This window comes from Oncorhynchus gorbuscha, linkage group LG26 (genome assembly GCF_021184085.1).
Source record: "Oncorhynchus gorbuscha isolate QuinsamMale2020 ecotype Even-year linkage group LG26, OgorEven_v1.0, whole genome shotgun sequence".
NCBI classification, from domain to species: domain Eukaryota; kingdom Metazoa; phylum Chordata; class Actinopteri; order Salmoniformes; family Salmonidae; genus Oncorhynchus; species Oncorhynchus gorbuscha.
This window is the reverse complement of record NC_060198.1, coordinates 3,277,124-3,300,646: the sequence shown is the minus strand read 5'-3', so window position 1 is coordinate 3,300,646 and position 23,523 is coordinate 3,277,124. Positions and strand designations below refer to the sequence as shown.

The 23,523-nt window shown below is 45.2% G+C and overlaps 1 pseudogene; it reads right to left on the bottom strand.

Annotated features, from left to right (window-relative positions):
- Positions 1–959: 959 nt before the first annotated feature.
- On the bottom strand, positions 960–23,248 carry LOC124015620 (annotated as a pseudogene).
- Between the last annotated feature and the right edge of the window lie 275 nt (positions 23,249–23,523).

The window sequence follows — 23,523 nt, the reverse complement described above, 5'->3', positions numbered from 1 at the left end:
CAGCTCAGAGTAGGGCCGACAACTCACACGTTTCAGCTCATAGTGTCACACCATAGTTCAATGTCCCCCCTGGGAAAGTCTCCACTTTAAGATGTGGTGATGTTCGGTGCTAAGTGACCAGGCACGTGCATGTGTCAATGTCAGATGGTAAGGCCATCCAGAGGTCTCAATGTCCATTGTTAAGTACACCATAAACATACAAACTAGGTACCGTTTTCGACCTTCAAAAGATATGACAAGACAGCTTTTTGACTGCAGCCTGTTTTAAACCCACAATCTTCAACACATCCTTCATGTCGTGCTAATTGTGTTTTCTAGTGCTTTCGTCAGGCTGACAAAGGAAGTGGGATCCAACTGAACTCAAGAATCAAATGGGTTGGAAGTGTAGGACGTCTTCTGTACAGTGCTATGCACAATCTTATGCAACATTAGAACAAAAGTTTGCCTATTTTACAGTAAGTAGCCAAATGTACACTCATTTACAAAAGAGCTGCTAAGTGATATGTAACAAAAACAAACAAAGTTGAAGCTGTGTTAGATGGTTGTCGTTTTGAACTTCCTTGTGTCAAAGAGCCAAGGTCCAGGACCTAGCCTGGTACCAAATCTGTGCTTTATGTGCTTAGACATTTATTCATCTCTCTGACGAGGAGTTAGCCTAAAATACATACATTTGGGACCAGGCCACCTAGGTAAGAACTCTTACATTATGAAAGAACGGACGACTACAGTCCAACTGTGCATTTACTGTGTCTTTCATTTTCAAGTCCTTCTGATGTTTGACAAAATGGCCTCCAGACGTTTTTTTCTCTTCAGGGTTGTGTTCGAGACCACAACGCTACCAAGTCATTTTTTTGTGTGATTCCGTTTGTATATGTTTCTTCTTCTTCCATTCCTTTTTTTGGGGGTGGGTTTCCATGGCAACCAAGTTATTCTTTCTGAGTTTCCTTTTTTCCTTCTTCTTCGTCTTGGATGGCAGCACAGTGTTGAGGTCGGAACGGAATCTTCGGAACAGGAAGCCAGGAACTTAGGTCATCGAGATGAGGTCATCGTCATTGGATTGGAAAGGACGTGTGAGTAGCATTAGGGTTAAAATGACCTCCATCGGTTTATGTTTGTCACTTTTTCAAACAACAATCTCTTTAAATACAATTCTTCATATCCACTTGTTCTTCTTCTTCTACTAGTCACGCCAGGTCTTCTTCCAGGCTCACCATCTGTCTCTGTGAGGGGAGACAGAAAATAACCATAAACACAAAGTCACACAACACTGAAAACCACTACATGCAGTATTTCATAGGCTATACCATAATCAGTCACATGCTTTCTATTAGCCACTGCAGAACACCTGCAGGATTGGGGTCAAGTGGATTGCAACTCCACATAGGAAAACAATGGGCAATTCATCCCATTATTTCACTTAATCGAAATGGAATTGATCTCAACACAGTATGAGAATTTAAATGGAATGAACTCTAACCCTGGTGACACGTGTAGTCTACATAAGTAATAAGACAGTGACTGGGTTGCTTGGTAGGTTGCTAGGTGACAGTACCTGTGGGTAGGTGTATCCGTCCTGGCTGTGGTTTCTACAGATGTGCAACTCGTCCTCTGTGGTCTTCTGGTACACGGGGTTGTCAAAGTGGATGGTGTTGGTGTTCTTCAGCCTCCAGTGTCTCCATAGCAACACTGCACCAAACAGCACCAGGCACATCATCACTGGAGAGAGGAGATAGGGGGTCAAAGGTCAGTTCTTGTTGTTGTAATTGTTGTTGTTGATAAAGTATGGTAGGTAAAGCCAGTTTAACTTTTACAATGATATGTGTTTTAATGAGTGTACAAAACATTAGAAACACCTTCCTAATATTGAGTTACACCCCCCTTTGCCCTCAGAACAGCCTCAATTCGTCGGGCATTGACCCTACAAGGTGTCGAAAGCGTTCCACAGGGAGGCTGGCCCATGTTGACTCTAATGCTTCCCACAGTTGTGTCAAGTTGGCTGGATGTCCTTTGGTTAGTGGACCATTCTTGATACACATGGAAAACGGTTAAGAGTCAAAAACCCAGAGCGTTGCAGTTCTAGACACACTCAAACCGGTGCACCTGGCACCTACTACCATACCCTGTTCAAAGCATTTAAACATTTGTCTTGCCCATTCACCCTCTGAATGGCACACGTACACAATCCATGTCTCAAATGTCTCAAGGCTTGTCTCCTCCCCTTCATCTACACTGATTAAAGTGGATTTAACACATAACATAAATAAGGGATCATAGCTTTCACCTGGTCAGTCTCATGGAAAGAGCAGGTGTTCCTAATGTTTTGTACACTCAGTGTATATCAACACAGAAGTCAACATATAAACAGAGAGTAGGTTACTACAGTACTACTGTATTTATCAGTGCACTAGACATTATGCTGATACTACAAGGTAAAATACTCACTGATAGGTAAGACAATGTAGAGCACAGTATGGTGTGATGCCTCAGCTACTTTGGGCATGGCAACATAGCCACTTTGACCTGTGACCGCAGTTTCCTGTGGACTGTGAGTGGTCGAGGACCTATCAGGGTCCTGAGGCTGGGCCCGGTGGGCGGAGGAGGTAGTTGTGGTAGTTGTAGTTGTGGTGGAAGTGGGACCAGCTGGCTGTTTGGTTGGGACCCTGGTAGGGATGGGAGTTGCAGTTTTGGGAGTGGTGGAGGGAGCGGTAGTTGTTGGAGCTGTTGAGATAAGAGACGGGGTTAAAGGTCACCAAAGGTTAGAGGTTAGACACACAAGAACGTGTCAGTTAGTTTGAGAAAAGGTTCAATGACCATGAACAGTGAGTACGAGGATAAACACTAACACTGACATCCATTGGCTTTTGAACTAGCTTTTAACTACAAAATATTTGGTCTTAAACAGATTTTAATGATGATTAATAATGAATATATGAATAACATTCCACCCATGAGGAGGGCGATCTGGTCATTTGACTGCAGGAAAGGGGTATAAAGGGCAGTAGTTGCACCTTCTCCTCTAAAGTTCCATAGGGTTCGACAGAGGAAAACACATACCTGCCACACACTTCCTCATGTCCAGGCCGAGGGTCATGTGATCAGGACAGGCACAGGTGTATTTGGGGGAGTGTTGGTTGATCTGGGGAGCAGGTAGACATAGGAACTCACAACCTCCATTCACAAAGTTTTTCTCTGTGCACCAGTTCTTTCCTATAGGAGAGAGAGAGAGAGAAACGTGAGAGAGTGAGTGTTAGACCACCTGATTCAGCTTTTAAAGTTAATTACAGTTATTCATGTAAGATTTGTTATGTTTTTAAAAAGCGTGCGTTGCCATACCGATGGGCTGCTTGAGGTTGTGGTATACAATGATGTCCTCTGGCTGCATCAGGTCCTCCGCCAGTACAGTGATGTCATTTCCTGTCAGGCGGTTGGCGCTCATGACCGCTCTGTCGCCCATGTCGGTCCAGAATACTTTCTCCTGTGAAACAAATGAGAAAAACCAGAAAAAAGAGAGACAGGAAGAAAAACTAGGTTAACCAACTGTACATAGGCAGTACATAGTCAGTACATACAGAACAAAGTTAACCAACTGTACATAGTCAGTACATAGTCAGTACATACAGTACACAAAGTTAACCAACTGTACATAGTCAGTACATACAGTACACAAAGTTAACCAACTGTACATAGTCAGTACATAGTCAGTACATACAGTACACAAAGTTAACCAACTGTACATAGTCAGTACATACAGTACTTACAAAGTTAACCAACTATACATAGTCAGTACATACAGTACTTACAAAGTTAACCAACTGCACATAGTCAGTACATACAGTACTTAATGTTAACCAACTGTACATAGTCAGTACATACAGTACTTAAAGTTAACCAACTATACATAGTCAGTACATACTGTACACACAGTTAACCAACTGTACATAGTCAGTACATACTGTACACACAGTTAACCAACTGTACATAGTCAGTACACACAGTACACACAGTTAACCAACTGTACATAGTCAGTACATACAGTACTTAATGTTAACCAACTGTACATAGTCAGTACATACAGTACTTAATGTTAACCAACTGTACATAGTCAGTACATACAGTACTTAATGTTAACCAACTGTACATAGTCAGTACATACAGTACTTACAAAGTTAACCAACTGTTAACCAACTGTACAGTTAACCAACTGTACATAGTCAGTACATACTGTACACACAGTTAACCAACTGTACTAGTCAGTACATACTGTACACACAGTTAACCAACTGTACATAGTCAGTAGTACACACAGTTAACCAACTGTACATAGTCATATACAGTACTTAATGTTAACCAACTGTACATAGTCAGTACATACAGTACTTAATGTTAACCAACTGTACATAGTCAGTACATACAGTACTTAATGTTAACCAACTGTACATAGTCAGTACATACAGTACTTACAAAGTTAACCAACTGTACATACAGTACTTAATTTTAACCAACTGTAGATAGTCAGTACATAGCATATCAGAGTCAGTACATAGCATATCAGAGTCAGTACATAGCATATCAGAGTCAGTACATAGCATATCAGAGTCAGTACATAGCATATCAGAGTCAGTACAAATCCTTACAAATCCATCCACAAACAAAGACTTAATGTATGTATCTGGTGGAAACCAACCGTTTCAGATATGGGGCTTATTAACCTCCTATGACCTGGATACTGTAAGATCAGTTTGGTCTCCATTCAGCAGCTACATGGATGGATTTATGTAATACAGCTAAAGCTGGCTAGCTGCATGGCTAAACTCATAAACCGGGCTGGTGTATAAGACCCAACCTGGAAATCCCCTTTAATTAAAGCTACCACAGCCAGGTTGGTTTGGGCTAGAGGGGGGAGACCATGGTGCTCGACCCAGGGACCTAAAGGAGGTTCTGGGGCCAGGGTAGAGGGGGGAGACCATGGTGCTCGACCCAGGGACCTAAAGGAGGTTCTGGGGCTACAGCCAGGGTAGAGGGGGGAGACCATGGTGCTCGACCCAGGGATCTAGAGGAGGTTCTGGGGCCACAGCCAGGGTAGAGGGGGGAGACCATGGTGCTCGACATAGGGACCTAAAGGAGGTTCTGGGGCCACAGCCAGGGTAGAGGGGGGAGACCATGGTGCTCGACCCAGGGATCTAGGAGGTTCTGAGGATGGATTGTAACCATTGTCCACATGGACTGGACTCTACTGGTTCAGTTAAGTCTCCCTTTCCCTTCCTACAATTCCTCTAGGACCTGCCCATAACTATACTCCAGATGGAACTCAGGTTAGGGAGACCTTAATGTCCACATTCCATCACTATTTACCTCGAAGACGGCGAGAGAGGGGGTGAGCCAGCTTGTCCTCGTTGTAGATGAGTGTGTGTCGTCCTTCTCCGTTTACGCCGATGCTGGAGAGGGTGTGCATCTTAGAGTCCACCCAGTACAGACGCTGGTTAACCATGTCTGTTCCAGAGGCAAGGAGCGTTAGAGAAATCCAACTGTATAATCATTCACTTATAAACAATGCTTCCACGCCTGATAACGAGGCAGATTATTTGAATGTAAATAATGTACACCTACAGTACGATAGAACTTCCAACAATAACACATCGCAAAATCTCAACTGCTCTGTATACGAGTACAAGAATCATGTGAGACAGCAAATTACAATGTGTCCAATCGCACATCACTATATTGCAGTGTCCAATCAGTGGACTCTTCTTACCAAGAGTGATGCCGTTGGGCCACATGATGTTGTCCGTTACCAAGGCGACGCGGTCGGCTCCGTTCAGCCCACTCTTCTCGATCTTGGCCTCGTTGCCCCAGTCAGTCCAGTACATGAAGCTGAAAACAGACACAGTACCGTCAGTCAAAACTCCGACCTCAAACACACTTCAGCACAACATCTGGAGGTCTTTAGAGAAAAACACACACACACACACACACACACACACACACACACACACACACACACACACACACACACACACACACACACACACACACACACACACACACACACACACACACACACACACACACACACACACACACACACACACACACACACACACACACACACACACGTTGAGCTTCTGCCATGTTTCTTGTTGCGAAAGAGATCCTCACTCATTCAATTATTCCAATATGTTCGACAACAAAAGAATCCTGTCGAAGATTTATCTTTTTGCTTTTCATGGCAGTCAAACACCTATTGAACATGATACTGATGAAAACAAGGTTAATAAAATCAATCAATCAAATCCCAAGTTTCTTACTTATTGGCTGGGTCCACCACGATGCTTCTTGGTTTCTCCAGTCCTTCGCTGATCAGTGTCTTTCGCCGTGTTCCGTCCGTTGTTGCCACGGAGATGGTCTGGAGCTCACTGTCCGTCCAATAGATGTTACCGTGAATCCAGTCGACGGCCAGGCACTCCGGCACCTCCATCTGGCTGTCAATCACCACGTTGTGGTGGGAGGAGTTCCCTGCCAAGTTCATGTCGGCGCTGGGGAAGGGTGCAGGACAAAATAGATGTTTGTTAACTAACAAATACTGTATATTGTCTGTTTGCAGATACACACACACACACACACACACACACACACACACACACACACACACACACACACACACACACACACACACACACACACACACACACACACACACACACACACACACACACACACACACACACACACACACACACACACACACACACACACACACCTTCCCCCAGCAGGTCCTCACCTGTAGATCTTCCTGTGGTACAGGTCAGACCAGAAGATCTTGTGTCCAGGCATGTCCATGTCCAGGGCCACCACGTTCTTCAGTCTGGGGATGAGAGGGACATACTCTCTACGGTCCAGAGTCATCTTCCTCACCTCGTGGCGGTTGGTGAACAACAGGTAGGGGACAGTACCTGGAAGACATACAATTAGATTTAGAAAGTTTTAGATTTCGACCTCAAGTCTGCTACTTTCCCAACTGTTTACATCACATTTAAAAAGTTGTCATTTCCAGTTAAAAAAAAGTGGGCCTCAAATCTGCCACTTTACATAACTATATTTACATCTCATTTAGAAAGTTGTTTAATAATGAGGCCTCAGAGAAGCTACCGAAACCTCTTCTTTGCTTTAATTTGTTCAGACTATATCAGAATTGCTCCCAAGGCTCTGTTCATATATCCACACTAGCAAGCAATCTATCAAGCATCCATTCTAAGTGGTATGCTGGGGTGGCTGTCGGAATGTAGCTTAGATAGTGTGTCCCTCCATCTCACACGTACCTGTGGCAGCCTTGCAGGTCTTGGTCTTGGGGTCCAGTTCATAGCCCTCCTCACACTCACACTTGTAACTTCCCAGGATGTTCACACAGATCTGGGTACAGGTGTCTGGGTCAGCACACTCATCAATGTCTACAGGAGGAGGAAAACAGGGTTAGAGGTCAGAAGATAGGGTCAGGGGTCAGTTGTGGCAATTCATAGTGTGATTTGATCCAAATCCAAGGTCCTGTGATCTTATCCGGCACTCGTCACTATAGTGACTTAGAGCTCAGTCATTAATATTAACATTTATTTCCGCACACCTTCACATTTCCTGTTGTCCTTCCCCAGACTGTACCCAGCAGGACAGGAGCAATTGAAGCCAATCTTCAGGTCGGTACAGGTGTGAGAGCAACCGCCGTTATTGGTCAAACACTCGTTGTTGCCTGCAGAATCAGACCGGAAATCAGTTAGAAGAAATATATCTATCTAGAAAACTATAAGAAACAACCATCATCCTCAATGTCCATGATGACAGCCTTTTCCCTTAGGCAAGACTAAACCAGTCACCTCACTCTTTACAACCACTAACTAGTTTGGCCAGACCAGACTGGCCTGAACCACTTGGCTAGCTGTCTCCATCATATTTTCCTAGCTGGGATGTGGTCTCTCTCCTCTGTTTTCCACTGAATGGTATGTGGGTGTAAAGGGAGTTCCCTATGGGCCCAGGGTCAAAAGTAGCGGGCGAAACAGGGATTAGGGTGCCATTTGGGACGCAGAATATCTCTACGGTTCCAACTCACCACACTCCCTGATAGGTTCGTCGGACATGTCTCGGCAGTCTTTCTTCCCGTTGCACACCTTGTCCACGGTGATGCACTCCCCACTCTTACACCTGAAGCTATTCGGGCCCTCACACGCATCCACTGGGGGAGAATAAGAAAGAAGAGAATATTATTAGACATATAGTACAGCTATAGGGAGAGTGTGTGTGTGTGTGTGTGTGTGTGTGTGTGTGTGTGTGTGTGTGTGTGTGTGTGTGTGTGTGTGTGTGTGTGTGTGTGTGTGTGTGTGTGTGTGTGTGTGTGTGTGTGTGTGTGTGTGTGTGTGTGTGTGTGTGTGTGTGTGTCCATTAGGGCTGAGCCTCACCGCTCTTGCAGTCCATCTCATCACTCAGATCCCTGCAGTCAAACTGGCGGTCACACTGACGGCTACCATGGATACAGGAGCCATCATTACACTGAAACTCATCTGGCTGGCAAGTGGGCCGACCTACCGAGAGAGACAGAGAGACAGAGAGAGAGAGAGAGAGAGACAGAGAGAGAGACAGAGACAGAGAGACAGAGAGACAGAGAGAGAGAGACAGAGAGAGACAGACAGAGAGAGAGACAGAGAGAGAGACAGAGACAGAGAGAGACAGAGACAGAGAGAGAGACAGACAGAGAGAGAGACAGAGAGAGAGACAGAGACAGAGAGACAGAGAGAGAGAGGTTAGATAAACAATACAACAAGACAGATGGACACATAAAGAAAGAGCGATTGGGATTTTCTCTTAAGAGTCCCTTAGTTTAGTATCTGTTTATACAGTATATCTTGGAAGATGAACATTTGTTTTTGTAAACGCTTAACTAAATAAGCATATTACTGCTTTTGAAAAAACACAAATGTTTCAGAGAGAAAGGACAGAAGCAGAGTTGAATATTGTCAAAAACCCTTCCACTCACTGCAGTTGGTTTCATCTGAATTATCCTGACAGTCCTTGCCTCCATCACAGCTCCAACTCCTATGGATACACTCCCCACTCCCACAGTGGAATTCATGTGGCCCACAGGGCTTTGTTGTCGGTTTGGTGTCCCTCCCGCCACAGTTCTGGGGCCACTCGTCTGAACCGTCGGCACAATCGGCGTCGCCGTCGCAGGCCCAGAGACGCGGGACACACACAGTGTTGTTACACTGGAAGGCGTTGGGACCGCAGGTGGCGGTGGGACAGGAAGTCTCGTCAGAACCATCGGAACAGTCGTTGTCCTTGTCGCACACGAAGGAGACGGCGATGCACTGACCGTTGGAGCAGCGGAACTCGTTGTCGGTGCAGTTCTTTGCGGCTGGAGGGAGGAAGGGAGAGCGAGGGCTGGAGGGTTAGGCATAGGTTTGGAAGGTTTGGGACTGGGTGACAGTATTTGTTACTCTATTGTGCCTTTAGGATGTTATTATATCTGTAAATAATGTTGTTGTCACTAAAAGAATGAGAGGTTTTTGTCTAAGGGTTCAATGGGTGCAGAGTAGACACAAGGACCAGAGTTATGTGGTGATAGTACCAGTTAGTGATTACAAACTGGAGTCTTATCACATCATCATGCATTAACTACAGAGGTAATCAGTGTTGAACAGAACAGTTTGTCTTCGGTATGGTGATGACTGCAGTGTAATCAGGTATGACAACGATAGTTGGCTACAGCATATACACTATTGGACTAGACTAGTGAATGTAAATATGTAGGATCTTAATTTGAGACAGTTTGCTACAGAAGGAAAATAATCCTGCAGCAACCGGAAATGTGGATTATTACGTGGATTATAATTAATGGACATTTCGAGTCAAATTTCAAAGTGGAAATTTACTAACTTCATAAGCCTTCTTAAACTTCAAATACACTACAAATGTTAAATGTCCTGCATTGCAGGAAAGTTCTCCTGCAACAGGGTGATCAAATTAAGATCCTACATCCGTACTGTTATCTTACCACAGCCCTTCTCATCAGCTCCATTGTCACAGTCAGCTTTGCCATCACAGTGCCACGTTCCGGAGATACACTTGTTCAGTGGGCCTCCGCAGCTGAACTCAGTGGGCAGGCAGGTCTTAGCCTCTGGAGACACAGAGAGACATGAACAGATAGAGACATTAGAGGCTGTGTGACACATCTTAGCAGTTCTATCTTATCTGAAGAGGAGGACGAGGATGAGGAAGAAGAGGACGAAGGATGAGGAAGAAGAGGACGAAGGATGAGGAAGAAGAGTATGAAAAGAAAGAGGAGAGAGAAGAAGAGTAGAAGAGGAGGAAGAGTCCGTTACTCACCACAGGCGGCTGGCAGCTCGTCAGTTCCGTCACCACAGTCATCACCTCCGTCACACACCCACCGGCTGGTGATACATTTCCCGTTGCCACACCTGAACTGACTTGTCCCACATGTATACGCAGCATCTAGGGGAAGAAAAACCCAGGATAACTGTAAATGATTGACAGACAGGACACATTTCATCTTATATAGATCTATACTAGTGTAATTTAAAAAAACAAATGGTTGTATTTATTTAACCTTTATTTAACGAGGCAAGTCAGTCAAGAACAAATTCTTAATTACAATGACGGCCTAAAATATACACAAGGTAGTACAAATATAATATACACGGTCGACAGTTTAACAGAGTGTATTTGATACAGATTCAGTAACTTTTTACAATATAGGGCAATAATTCATTATACATATTTTCTGTCACGCGACACTAGTACCACATAACATTAGGCTCACGCAGAGGATAGAATAGGTCTGTAGTAGTGACGGATGTTAACTAACATTTAACTAAGTAACTTCCCTCGGTTAGTTCATGTTCAACAACGCTCGCTGACAACAGAGGGCAGTCATCTGACGGCCATTAAGATTGGGATTATATCTAGTTGTTGGTGAGAAGAACACATCCTCTACAATGTTTTGTAGTGCCCCTCTGGGACCAGCAATTATGTGTGATAAGAACTACAGTAGTGAGAGTCCAAAGATAAAGGAACAGGATATGTGGTAAAAAGACCACAATATGGAGCATTTCTAAACAGGAAGTGAAGGAGATTCCCCATGGGAGAGACTTATCTCTTATCGTTCACACACTGGAGCTACTGTATCTCATGGTCTTTCAGCAGACAGTGAGAACTTGACGGCCATTTTGTTATGCACTCAAGACTGTTGCTTGGCAACTACTGTTTGTGCGTTTCTCATGTAAACCTTCAAATGAAAGAAATTAGTGCAGGACAAGATGTTGCCGAAACAGAACACACACAAGTGTCAACTCACACGCACACACCATTGGCCCACATATACAGCATCCGGTAAGGGAAAGTTAAACAACTTACAGACTTGAGCAAGGAAATACATTTTTTTCTCACTTATAGTTTCTGCCAGTAGGCCTATGAATGAATACCACGTTACTGTTTGACGAGCCTATTCAACAGTGAAATGAGATTTAACCCCAAAACGGCCCAGTTTATTTTGGGTTGCTGAGGTCACAACCTCATTGAACTCATCTGACCAATCAAAGTGAAGATGTCTTTAACAAGGAAGTGAGAGCCATCAGGTAAAGCTAGCATGGAACCTTCAATATTCTGCAAGGTCTCGGTCACTAAGTCAGTTTATCTCCCTCCACTGTCAAATTCCACTGTGCCTGAGGCAACAGAGTATGAGTCAGAGCCGGAGGATGTCTCTTTAAGACAATGGAAGGGGGGAGGAGTCATAATCACACCACCCGCTGCTGATTGGCCCTTGAGTGACATTCCTCGAAATACTCATAACAAGAGCACTAGTGAGAGCAACAGGGGGAGGTGGGGCACAAAGGGACACAACACCAGGAATTTTCTGAACTCAAGCTGTCAAATGTTGACACTTGTAGTAGTAACCGCGGCTACACCAGCATGACTCAAGTCGTAAAGTCGGTTGCTACACAGAGAGTTAGTGAAGTAGATTCAGAAGATAGAGGTTGCTTGCTCTGTCTATTGGCATGTGATGTCACCAATGCTCACACCTTCATGTAGAGATGTGGGACTGTAATATCATAAGACGATCTTGTATTGAGAAATGTTGGCCTGACTTGATCAAGCAGGGCTTTTCATAGGAAAAAACGACTGCTGAACCCCTCGCCTCAAATGCTTAATTACACAGGCACTGTAACCGCCAAGACTGTGGCTGTGTTTCCAGTGAACCCAACACACACACACACACACACACACACACACACACACACACACACACACACACACACACACACACACACACACACACACACACACACACACACACACACACACACACACACACACACACACACACAGTCTCACACACACACACACACACAGTTCCCCCACACACACACACTACCAGATGTGGAGGTTCCAGGAATAGTTTCCCCCCCATCCTATTCCAGCAGTTCTTGGAGAGAGTGGTGATACATTTACGAGGCCGGCTGACTGTTCGCTCGACCTGAGACTTATACAGTCTCTCAAGTGAAAACGGAGACGTTACTTGGCCCGACACGCACTCTGCCTCTCTCTCTCTTTCCATGATCCTCTCTGTCTCCCCTCCCCCTTCTCTCTCTCTGTCTCTCCCCTCTCATCTCCTCTCCCTGTCTGTGTTTTAATTTTCTCTCCTGCTAATCTTCTGTCCCATCATCTACAAATGGGTCACAAGCCTCTCAAGCTGCATACTGTGTTCTCTCTACCATTCTCTCTCTGGGTCACAAGACGCTCAACCTCCAGCAGCATAGCCCACTGTACTCTCTCAAAAGGCATCTGTGTGTATAGTATGTTAGACTGTACGCCACAACTATGCCTACTATTCTCTCTCTGGGTCACAAATCTCCCTTCCCAAGCATACTGTACTGCACTCTCTCTTTGTAGCCTATATGATTAGATATACATTGTGTAATAGAGGACTTGTACTGCATTCAACTTAGTCTCTAATTGAAATGCAGTGGGTGAGTTATTTTCCCAGGATGTTGTAAGTGGTTTATCTTTAAAAAAAAAAAAAAAAAGCCCAGCAGTTCTGAATGGAAACCTCTTTCCATTGACTAGCTTTGAATGTGAGTTGTTATCAACGACAGAGGCCAAGTCTAGCTTACGTTTGAACCCAAAACCATCTGGCTGGAAAGGTTGGGCCACGCCATAGCTATACGTAGCCCTCTCTCCCAGTGTGGGCGTGTCATGGCGTCAGAGTGTATTTGTGTGCGTGTCGTGCGTATCATTGGTCGATAACTAAGCCATGCACTTGGCGTAGTAACCAAGCACAGAAGACGGAGGAAGTTTGTTTGTGGCACACTGTTCAGGTTACAGTTAATTATTATTAAACAAACAATAATAAAATAGAAGTTTGGTTCCTGTCTACTTAACTTCCTTATGGGCCCACTTAATGCAGTCCGCCTACTGTCTGTACGGTTACTGTATGTGCAGTGAGTCACCATATGGACATTTCATTTGTCTTTGAGGTTGTGACTAAACTAAATCAAGATAACAAATATGGGGTGATTTCTCTGACACGTTTCCTTGAGGGATAATAGTTGTATTGTATTGCATTGGTTTTCTTCACAATTACTCCAGAAAATAATTGTCTTGGGGAATTTACTTCAGACAAAGTGAGTGGGAAAATCCTGTTGTATTTCGAGTGGAACGTTACTTTAACAAATCTACACAGTTCTACCAGCAGGGTACTTTTCATTAGTTACAACAGATCACATTCAAACTAGCTCTGCATGCAGCCTGTAAACTATTGCATAATAATCTCCAGATTCTAAGAACCAAAAAGCCATTATAAGCAACCTTCCTTATTTACCAATCGGCACATTCTTAGGTGTCTCTCTGCCTGCCTGCCCGCCTGTCCACCCGCCCGCATGTCTGTCTTGTAAATGGAATTATCGGCAAGTCACCTGATTTGCATTCTCCTTCCTATGCCTGATGCCATCCCCACACAATTTGACCCACGGGGGAGGAGAGGGAGAGACAAATAGACAGAGACAGACAAATAGACAGCGAGGCAGAGACAAATAGACAGACAGAGCAGAGGCAGAGACAAATAGACAGAGCGAGGCAGAGACTAGATGCAGAGACAAATAGACAGGGGTTGAGCGATGCAGAGACAAATAAGACAGAGCGAGGGAGACTAGTTGAGGGGGGGGTTGACTCATAACCCGCAGTCCCACAGTTATATCCGCGGGGCGGACGGCTTCATGGTCATTAAATATTGGCGGATGTGTGTGGCAGGTAGGTTAAATAAAGAGAAACAATAGCTTCAAAATATCCATCAATGTACAATTCTAGTGCAATTTCTATCAACAGGCTTCTTGGACTTCTTATTTCATTATTGTAGGCTATCTGGCATTAGTGCAGAAGACTAAGCTTTCGGGCCGAGCTGCACTCCAAATAGACTACACAGCCAATCGCCAAATGCTTTCGGGAAACAGGCAGAAAGAGTTAAGGACATGGTTGAAATTTCATTCAATAAGACAAAAGCTGCAAAAGGAGAGTTGAAAATAAAGAGAAGGGAGGGCCTGAAAATAAATGTTTGGGACAGATGTGGTGAAAGAGGAGGATAGCAGTGCTGGCTATGTTCTGTGTGATTGTGAGACACTATACACATTTGACCGTCACAAGACGGGACTTAAAATAGGCCTATGTCAAAGGAACTGTAGCCTACTGTTCAGATGGGTTAGATGGAAACTGAAATCTGGACATGGACTGTAGGTCTATAACCTCTCACACAGCCTTAATAATAACTCCTGCAGAATGTAGCCTTTCTTGCAGGTAAATTATAAACCAAATGTAGGCTAAATTTGGACTTGGGAACAGGAGTGGAGACATATGATTTCTTGAGAATGCATTGCTCCGTTAGATACCGACTGTAGAGGTGCTGTCCTCATCATACAATCTGATAGTATTTCAATTTCTCAATATAACAGGTAATCAAATGGCTACCCAGACTATTTACATTGTATGCCTCCCCCTCTTTTACACTGCTGCTACTCTCTTTTTATCATATATGCACAGTCACTTTAACTATACAATCATGTACATACTACCTCAATTGGCCCGACTAACCAGTGCTCCCGCACATTGGCTAACTGGGCTATCTGTATTGTGTCCTGCCACCCACCACCCCCTCTTTTACGCTACTGCTACTCTATGTTTATTATATATGCATAGTCACTTCAACCATATCTACATGTACATACTACCTCAATCAGCCTGACTAACCGGTGTCTGTATGTAGCCTCACTGTATGTTGCCTCGCTACTGTTATAGCCTCGCTACTGTATATAGCCTCACTACTGTATATAGCCTCACTACTGTTATAGCCTCGCTACTGTATATAGCCTCACTACTGTTATAGCCTCGCTACTGTATATAGCCTCGCTACTGTTATAGCCTCGCTACTGTTATAGCCTCGTTACTGTAATAGCCTCGTTACTGTATATAGCCTCACTACTGTTATAGCCTCACTACTGTTATAGCCTCACTACTGTTATAGCCTCACTACTGTTATAGCCTCATTACTGTTATAGCCTCATTACTGTTATAGACTCACTACTGTATATAGCCTCACTACTGTATATAGCCTCACTACTGTATATAGCCTCACTACTGTATATAGCCTCACTACTGTATATAGCCTCGCTACTGTTATAGCCTCGCTACTGTTATAGCCTCGCTACTGTTATAGCCTCGCTACTGTTATAGCCTCGCTACTGTTAAAGCCTCGTTACTGTATATAGCCTCGTTACTGTATATAGCCTCATTACTGTTTATAGCCTCGCTACTGTTATAGCCTCGCTACTGTATATAGCCTCGCTACTGTATATAGCCTCGCTACTGTATATAGCCTCGCTACTGTATATAGCCTCGCTACTGTATATAGCCTCGCTACTGTATATAGCCTCGCTACTGTATATAGCCTCGCTACTATATATAGCCTCGCTACTGTATATAGCCTCGCTACTGTATATAGCCTCACTACTGTATATAGCCTCACTACTGTATATAGCCTCACTACTGTATATAGCCTCACTACTATATATAGCCTCACTACTATATATAGCCTCACTACTGTATATAGCCTCACTACTATATATAGCCTCACTACTGTTATTTTTCACTGTCTTTTTACTGTTGTTTTATTTCTTTATCTACCTGTTGCACTGTTGGTTAGAGCCTGTAAGTTAGAATTCCACTGTAAGGTCTACACCTGTTGTATTCGGCGCACGTGACAAATAAACTTTGATCTGATTTGAACCACATGAGATTTCAATTGGGCTTCGATGCACATTTTATCAGAAACACGTTGGGGTCGGGTCGTTTTCACAGCTTTCTTTTTCCTTACAACTGGTCTAACTGATGTCAAAACATCTTCTGCCGTCTTTGACTGTAGCCTATAGGGCATTTTCTATATGTGTGGGTTAGGGTTGGGTGTGGGCCTCAGAATTACAATGGATCTGGCGGTTGTGGATGGCTTATTAGCAATTACGGGCAGGTGTTGGTGAATAAACAGCTGACCTGCGCACCTTTAGCAGAGACACACAGCTGACCACAGCTGCCATCCGGACAGGGCCTTAATGTAGTTAGGTGCTTGTTGGATGCAGCCAATTTCCTGTAAGGACCTTTCCACTGCTGCTGGCTCACTGTGAAATACAGGAAGTCCTATTGGCAGACAGACAGTGCTCACTTCTTGTAATGTACGCCTACCGTCTTCAAAAGGTTAGCATCATGATCAAGTTACACCATGACCTGAATAGACCTTCATATGGCTGCCTACATACAACGGAAATCACGTTGATCTAGCCGTGCTGCTGAGCGAGGAGAGGCGGAGCGAGAGAGATAGAAAGAGACAGTGAAGGAGAGAGAAAAAGAGAGAGGAAGTTAGAGGGATAGAAAGAGAGAGCGGGAGAAAAAAGGAGAGAGAAACATTTTATAGAGAGAGTAGAGTCCCCACCTCCCAATCTCCATCAGGTTCTATGAATAAACACTGCCTGCCTGCTTGATGACAACTTGACCATGTAAGGTCCTTCAACACTGATTTTTCTGCGGATGGAAGAGAAAGAACGTGCTCACTAAACACCAGACCCTAGTCTGCAATGGACTTTCCAATAGGCCCAAATGTCCTCCATGTAACCTGTTATATATTTCAACTGGAAAGCTGCAGCCTGCCTGGTGTTCAACCTTCTCAAGTTCTCCCATGTCATCCTTCTCCTCCGCACACTCCACACTGGCTTCCAGTCCACTCCACACTGGCTTCCAGTCCACTCCACAATGGCTTCCAGTCCACTCCACACTGGCTTCCAGTCCACTCCACACTGGCTTCCAGTCCACTCCACAATGGCTTCCAGTCCACTCCACACTGGCTTCCAGTCCACTCCACACTGGCTTCCAGTCCACTCCACTCCACACTGGCTTCCAGTCCACTCCACTCCACACTGGCTTCCAGTCCACTCCACTCCACACTGGCTTCCAGTCCACTCCACTCCACACTGGCTTCCACTCCACACTGGCTTCCAGTCCACTCCACTCCACTCCACACTGGCTTCCAGTCCACTCCACTCCACTCCACACTGGCTTCCACTCCACTCCACTCCACACTGGCTTCCAGTCCACTCCACTCCACACTGGCTTTCAGTCCACTCCACTCCACACTGGCTTCCAGTCCACTCCACTCCACACTGGCTTCCACTCCACACTGGCTTCCAGTCCACTCCACTCCACACTGGCTTCCAGTCCACTCCACTCCACTCCACTCCACACTGGCTTCCAGTCCACTCCACTCCACTCCACTCCGGCTTCCAGTCCACTCCACTCCACTCCACACTGGCTTCCAGTCCCTCCACTCCACTCCACACTGGCTTCCAGTCCCTCCACTCCACTCCACTCCACACTGGCTTCCAGTCACTCCACTCCACTCCACTCCACTCCACACTGGCTTCCAGTCCCTCCACTCCACTCCACACTGGCTTCCAGTCCCTCCACTCCACTCCACACTGGCTTCCAGTCCACTCCACTCCACTCCACACTGGCTTCCAGTCCACTCCACTCCACACTGGCTTCCAGTCCACTCCACTCCACACTGGCTTCCAGTCCACTCCACTCCACACTGGCTTCCAGTCCACTCCACTCCACACTGGCTTCCAGTCCACTCCACTCCACTCCACACTGGCTTCCAGTCCACTCCACTCCACACTGGCTTCCAGTCCACTCCACTCCACACTGGCTTCCAGTCCACTCCACTCCACACTGGCTTCCAGTCCACTCCACTCCACACTGGCTTCCAGTCCACTCCACTCCACACTGGCTTCCAGTCCACTCCACTCCACACTGGCTTCCAATCCACTCCACTCCACACTGGCTTCCAGTCCACTCCACTCCACACTGGCTTCCAGTCCACTCCACTCCACACTGGCTTCCAGTCCACTCCACTCCACACTGGCTTCTGACACTGAATCCAACTGTAAGTCACTCTGGACAAGAGTGTCTGCTAAATTACTAGAATGTCAATGTAAAACTAGAGCTGAAAAGACTATATTGTTTAGCAGCAACACCAACAGTCTCTGCAGCTTTAGTTGAAGTGTATGAAAGGCTACACTGGATGACAACAGGAGGACGGTCCATATAGGTCAAAGGTGAGGCTAATATTGGAGTCCTCATCAACGCCCTTGTCATTGTGTGTGACAGGCTTGTTTCTTTAAGTTAGTTTGCCTATGCATTTCTGCTTGTTTTGGCAAACACACACCCACGGCGAGAAAAGTGTTTGTATGTAAACACAAATCTTGCCAAAGGTCAGGGCTTGGTCTTTCCATAGCCACAGATTAATTTAGAACTAGATGACATGTGCACTGATGGTCATCTGTCAAGATGCTAAACCAACAGAACTCAGTCTGTACTAGTTCAGCTAACTGCAATTTTGGTTTAAACTCATTCATCCAACTGCATTCAGTTTATACTAGTTAATCTGACTGCACTTGGTTTATACTAGTTAATCTAACTGCACTTGGTTTATACTAGTTAATCTAACTGCACTTGGTTTATACTAGTTCATCCAATTCCACTTGGACCTTCATTGTGAGGTTATTAATGGTGTTTTTGCATGATGCCACTGGTGACTGATTGAGAGATCTGGTGTGTTAGGAGAATGTACATCATGCGATGCCTATCAGATGCTCTTGGGGCTGCATGATTCATATGGGGATTATTCTAGAATCTATTCTATTCTAGAACCACTGATGCAACTCTACAGGGATTTTCCCATTATTCTCCATGGTGTCAACTAATACAGCCCCTTGGGGCTCCACACACAGTAACGGCAGACCTACTGTTGGGGCCCCACAGTGAATGCACCAATTTGTAAGTCGCTCTGGATAAGAGCGTCTGCTAAATGACTTAAATGTAAATGTAAATATATACAGTAACGGCAGATCTACTGTTGGGGCCCCATATATACAGTAACGGCAGATCTACTGTTGGGGCTCCATATATACAGTAACGGCAGATCTACTGTTGGGGCGCCATATACACAGTAACGGCAGATCTACTGTTGGGGCGCCATATATACAGTAACGGCAGATCTACTGTTGGGGCGCCATATATACAGTAACGGCAGATCTACTGTTGGGGCGCCATATATACAGTAACGGCAGATCTACTGTTGGGGCGCCATATATACAGTAACGGCAGATCTACTGTTGGGGCGCCATATATACAGTAACGGCAGATCTACTGTTGGGGCGCCATATATACAGTAACGGCAGATCTACTGTTGGGGCGCCATATATACAGTAACGGCAGATCTACTGTTGGGGCGCCATACATACAGTAACGGCAGATCTACTGTTGGGGCGCCATATATACAGTAACGGCAGATCTACTGTTGGGGCGCCATATATACAGTAACGGCAGATCTACTGTTGGGGCGCCATACATACAGTAACGGCAGATCTACTGTTGGGGCTCCACACATACAGTAACAGCAGATCTACTGTTGGGGCGCCATACATACAGTAACGGCAGATCTACTGTTGGGGCTCCACACATACAGTAACAGCAGACCTACTGTTGGGGCTCCACACATACAGTAACAGCAGATCTACTGTTGGGGCGCCATATATACAGTAACGGCAGATCTACTGTTGGGGCTCCACACATACAGTAACGGCAGATCTACTGTTGGGGCTCCACACATACAGTAACAGCAGATCTACTGTTGGGGCGCCATATATACAGTAACGGCAGATCTACTGTTGGGGCTCCATACATACAGTAACGGCAGATCTACTGTTGGGGCTCCACACATACAGTAACAGCAGATCTACTGTTGGGGCTCCACACATACAGTAACGGCAGACCTACTGTTGGGGCTCCACACATACAGTAACGGCAGATCTACTGTTGGGGCTCCACACATACAGTAACGGCAGACCTACTGTTGGGGCCCCACACATACAGTAACGGCAGACCTACTGTTGGGGCGCCATATATACAGTAACAGCAGATCTACTGTTGGGGCTCCACACATACAGTAACGGCAGATCTACTGTTGGGGCTCCACACATACAGTAACGGCAGACCTACTGTTGGGGCCCCACACATACAGTAACGGCAGACCTACTGTTGGGGCGCCATATATACAGTAACAGCAGATCTACTGTTGGGGCTCCACACATACAGTAACAGCAGATCTACTGTTGGGGCTCCACACATACAGTAACGGCAGACCTACTGTTGGGGCCCCACACATACAGTAACGGCAGACCTACTGTTGGGGCGCCATATATACAGTAACAGCAGATCTACTGTTGGGGCTCCACACATACAGTAACGGCAGATCTACTGTTGGGGCTCCACACATACAGTAACAGCAGACCTACTGCTGGGGCCCCACACATACAGTAACAGCAGACCTACTGCTGAGGCCCTACACATACCATAACAGCAGACCTACAGTACTGCTGGGGCCCCACACATACCATAACAGCAGACCTACAGTACTGCTGGGGCCCCACACATACAGTAACAGCAGACCTACAGTACTGCTGGGGCCCCACACATACAGTAACAGCAGACCTACTGCTGGGGCCCTACACATACCATAACAGCAGACCTACAGTACTGCTGGGGCCCCACACATACCATAACAGCAGACCTACAGTACTGCTGGGGCCCCACACATACAGTAACAGCAGACCTACAGTACTGCTGGGGCCCCACACATACAGTAACAGCAGACCTACAGTACTGCTGGGGCCCCACACATACATTAACAGCAGACACACACACACACACACACACACACACACACACACACACACACACACACACACACACACACACACACACACACACACACACACACACACACACACACACACACACACACACACACACACACACACACACACACGTCAGCAGCAAATTTAATTGCTACATTAATGAATACCTTGAACTATAAACATTGGATGGAAGTTCTAATCTTCAAATCCCTGGGAGCAGGAGTTAGTCTGCATCGCAAATGGCATCGTCCCATAGGGCTCTGGTCAAAAGTAGTGCACTTTAGAGGAAATATGTTGCCATTTGGGATGCAACCTTAAAGATTGAGGGATAACAGTAGAACGGGGTGGCAGAATGTAGCCACAACTAGACTAATACACAACACAATATTAACCTAGAGGCCGGTAAGTTCACCCTTAGCCTACCTACTGAAACCAATAAGGAATTTGCCCCGACTGCTGTTAATGCATTGCAATACAATTGCAATACATTGTGGGTGGGTTTTTATCATATCAAGACATCTAAAGAAGGAAGCAGACTTTGCTTGAGGTGATAAACATATCCTCATAACATGCATCTATTAATGCGCCTATTACATTTCATTGTTGATGACAAAAGCTATGATTTTAAATGCCAATTGAGAATGTATTTTGACATTAAGCTACATCTAACCTACAAATGCATAACATTAGTGATCAAGAAGGTCTGCAACAATCAGAATTTTGCAGCAAAATAGTCTATCCTTCAGGTGTAAAATAAAACCAAGTTATTTCCTCCATACATGGCACAGAAGCTGGGTTGAATAACCTCTTGCCACACCGTATAGAAGCCGGGCTAGACGCCCTTTTGCCGCGCCCTTTCTCGTTGACAACCGTCTTTTTCCTCCAACACGTCAAGCCCACAGGTAAAACCAGACAGCTTTGACATATCGGATGTGACGAGCCTATTTCTCATTCGGATTGGCTTGCGGCTACATACTATTTGAAGAACAGCCAATCGACTTCCCGAGCGTAGCTTCCGTTCATACGGACGAAATAGATACATTTGAACTTTTAGAGATAAACATATTGTCAACGAAAAACCATTGGTTAAGTTCATCTTTAATCGGCTTTGAAAAGGAAAATGTCTTGAAAAGCTGTTAGCGCTTGACTCTCAATGTCAAGAACATGCCCCCTTCCTGCGCACTAAACCCACTATTACAAGTTCAGCCTAGGACACGAGGGTATAAACATTGGTTTAATTGAACATTCGACTGGTATTGTAAGCACCGAAACAGAAATTAATTCAGAAAATGTCAATTTAGCCATTTATTCTGTGTGAGCAGCACGGTTGCATTTGCAATTCCATGTCAGACATAAAATAAAAAATATCACTGAAATATAGGCTATTGACAACTATGTCATGTTATAAGTAATTTAAAGATGTCAAATTCCATGTCAGATGGTTTAGACCAGAGAATCCCAAGGGCAAAACCCGCTCTGCAAAATAGGCATCATAAGCATCTTGCATGATACAATTGACTTCACATCCTTACCTGTAGGAGCAAAACAGTGGGAGAGCAACACCAGGCAACATGCTGTCAGCCCGGTGATTCCCACACGAGTCGGTAGCATCTTTTCTCCTTTGGGCTTCCACGCAATTCGAAGTGTTTCGTCTTGGTCTAATATCGACCACCCGGCACGCAAAATGTTTGACAGCTAGCCTACTGAACAGCACTAGTTCAACTCAACTGAGAGATGCTTCTATATATTTGTGGATGTTGCAGTCACAGCTAAAACAAACTGGGATAAACGAATGACTGTTGTTTGGGTATATAGAGAAGATTTACTGTGCGCCTGTGTCTAGATCTCGTGCCAGGGAGAAATATTAGATTTTTTGAGCCACTTCTGACTATTTCTATGTGGTCCTACATGTGGGCGGGATCAGCAGAGTGGTGTGATATTTTAAATTCGACATCAGCACCGCAGGGGTGGAGCTACAGCAGTCACTGACAGAGAGGAAGAGAAAGAAAGAGTCACCCAACCACAATGTTACTGTTATCATTATCTGGCTGGGCTGGCTTCCCTGTCTTGCCTAGCTTGGCCCCACCTTCAATTTCAATTTAAGGGCTTTATTGTCATGGGAAATGTATGTCAACATTGCCAAAGCAAGTGAAGTAGATAAAAGTGAAAAACTCAA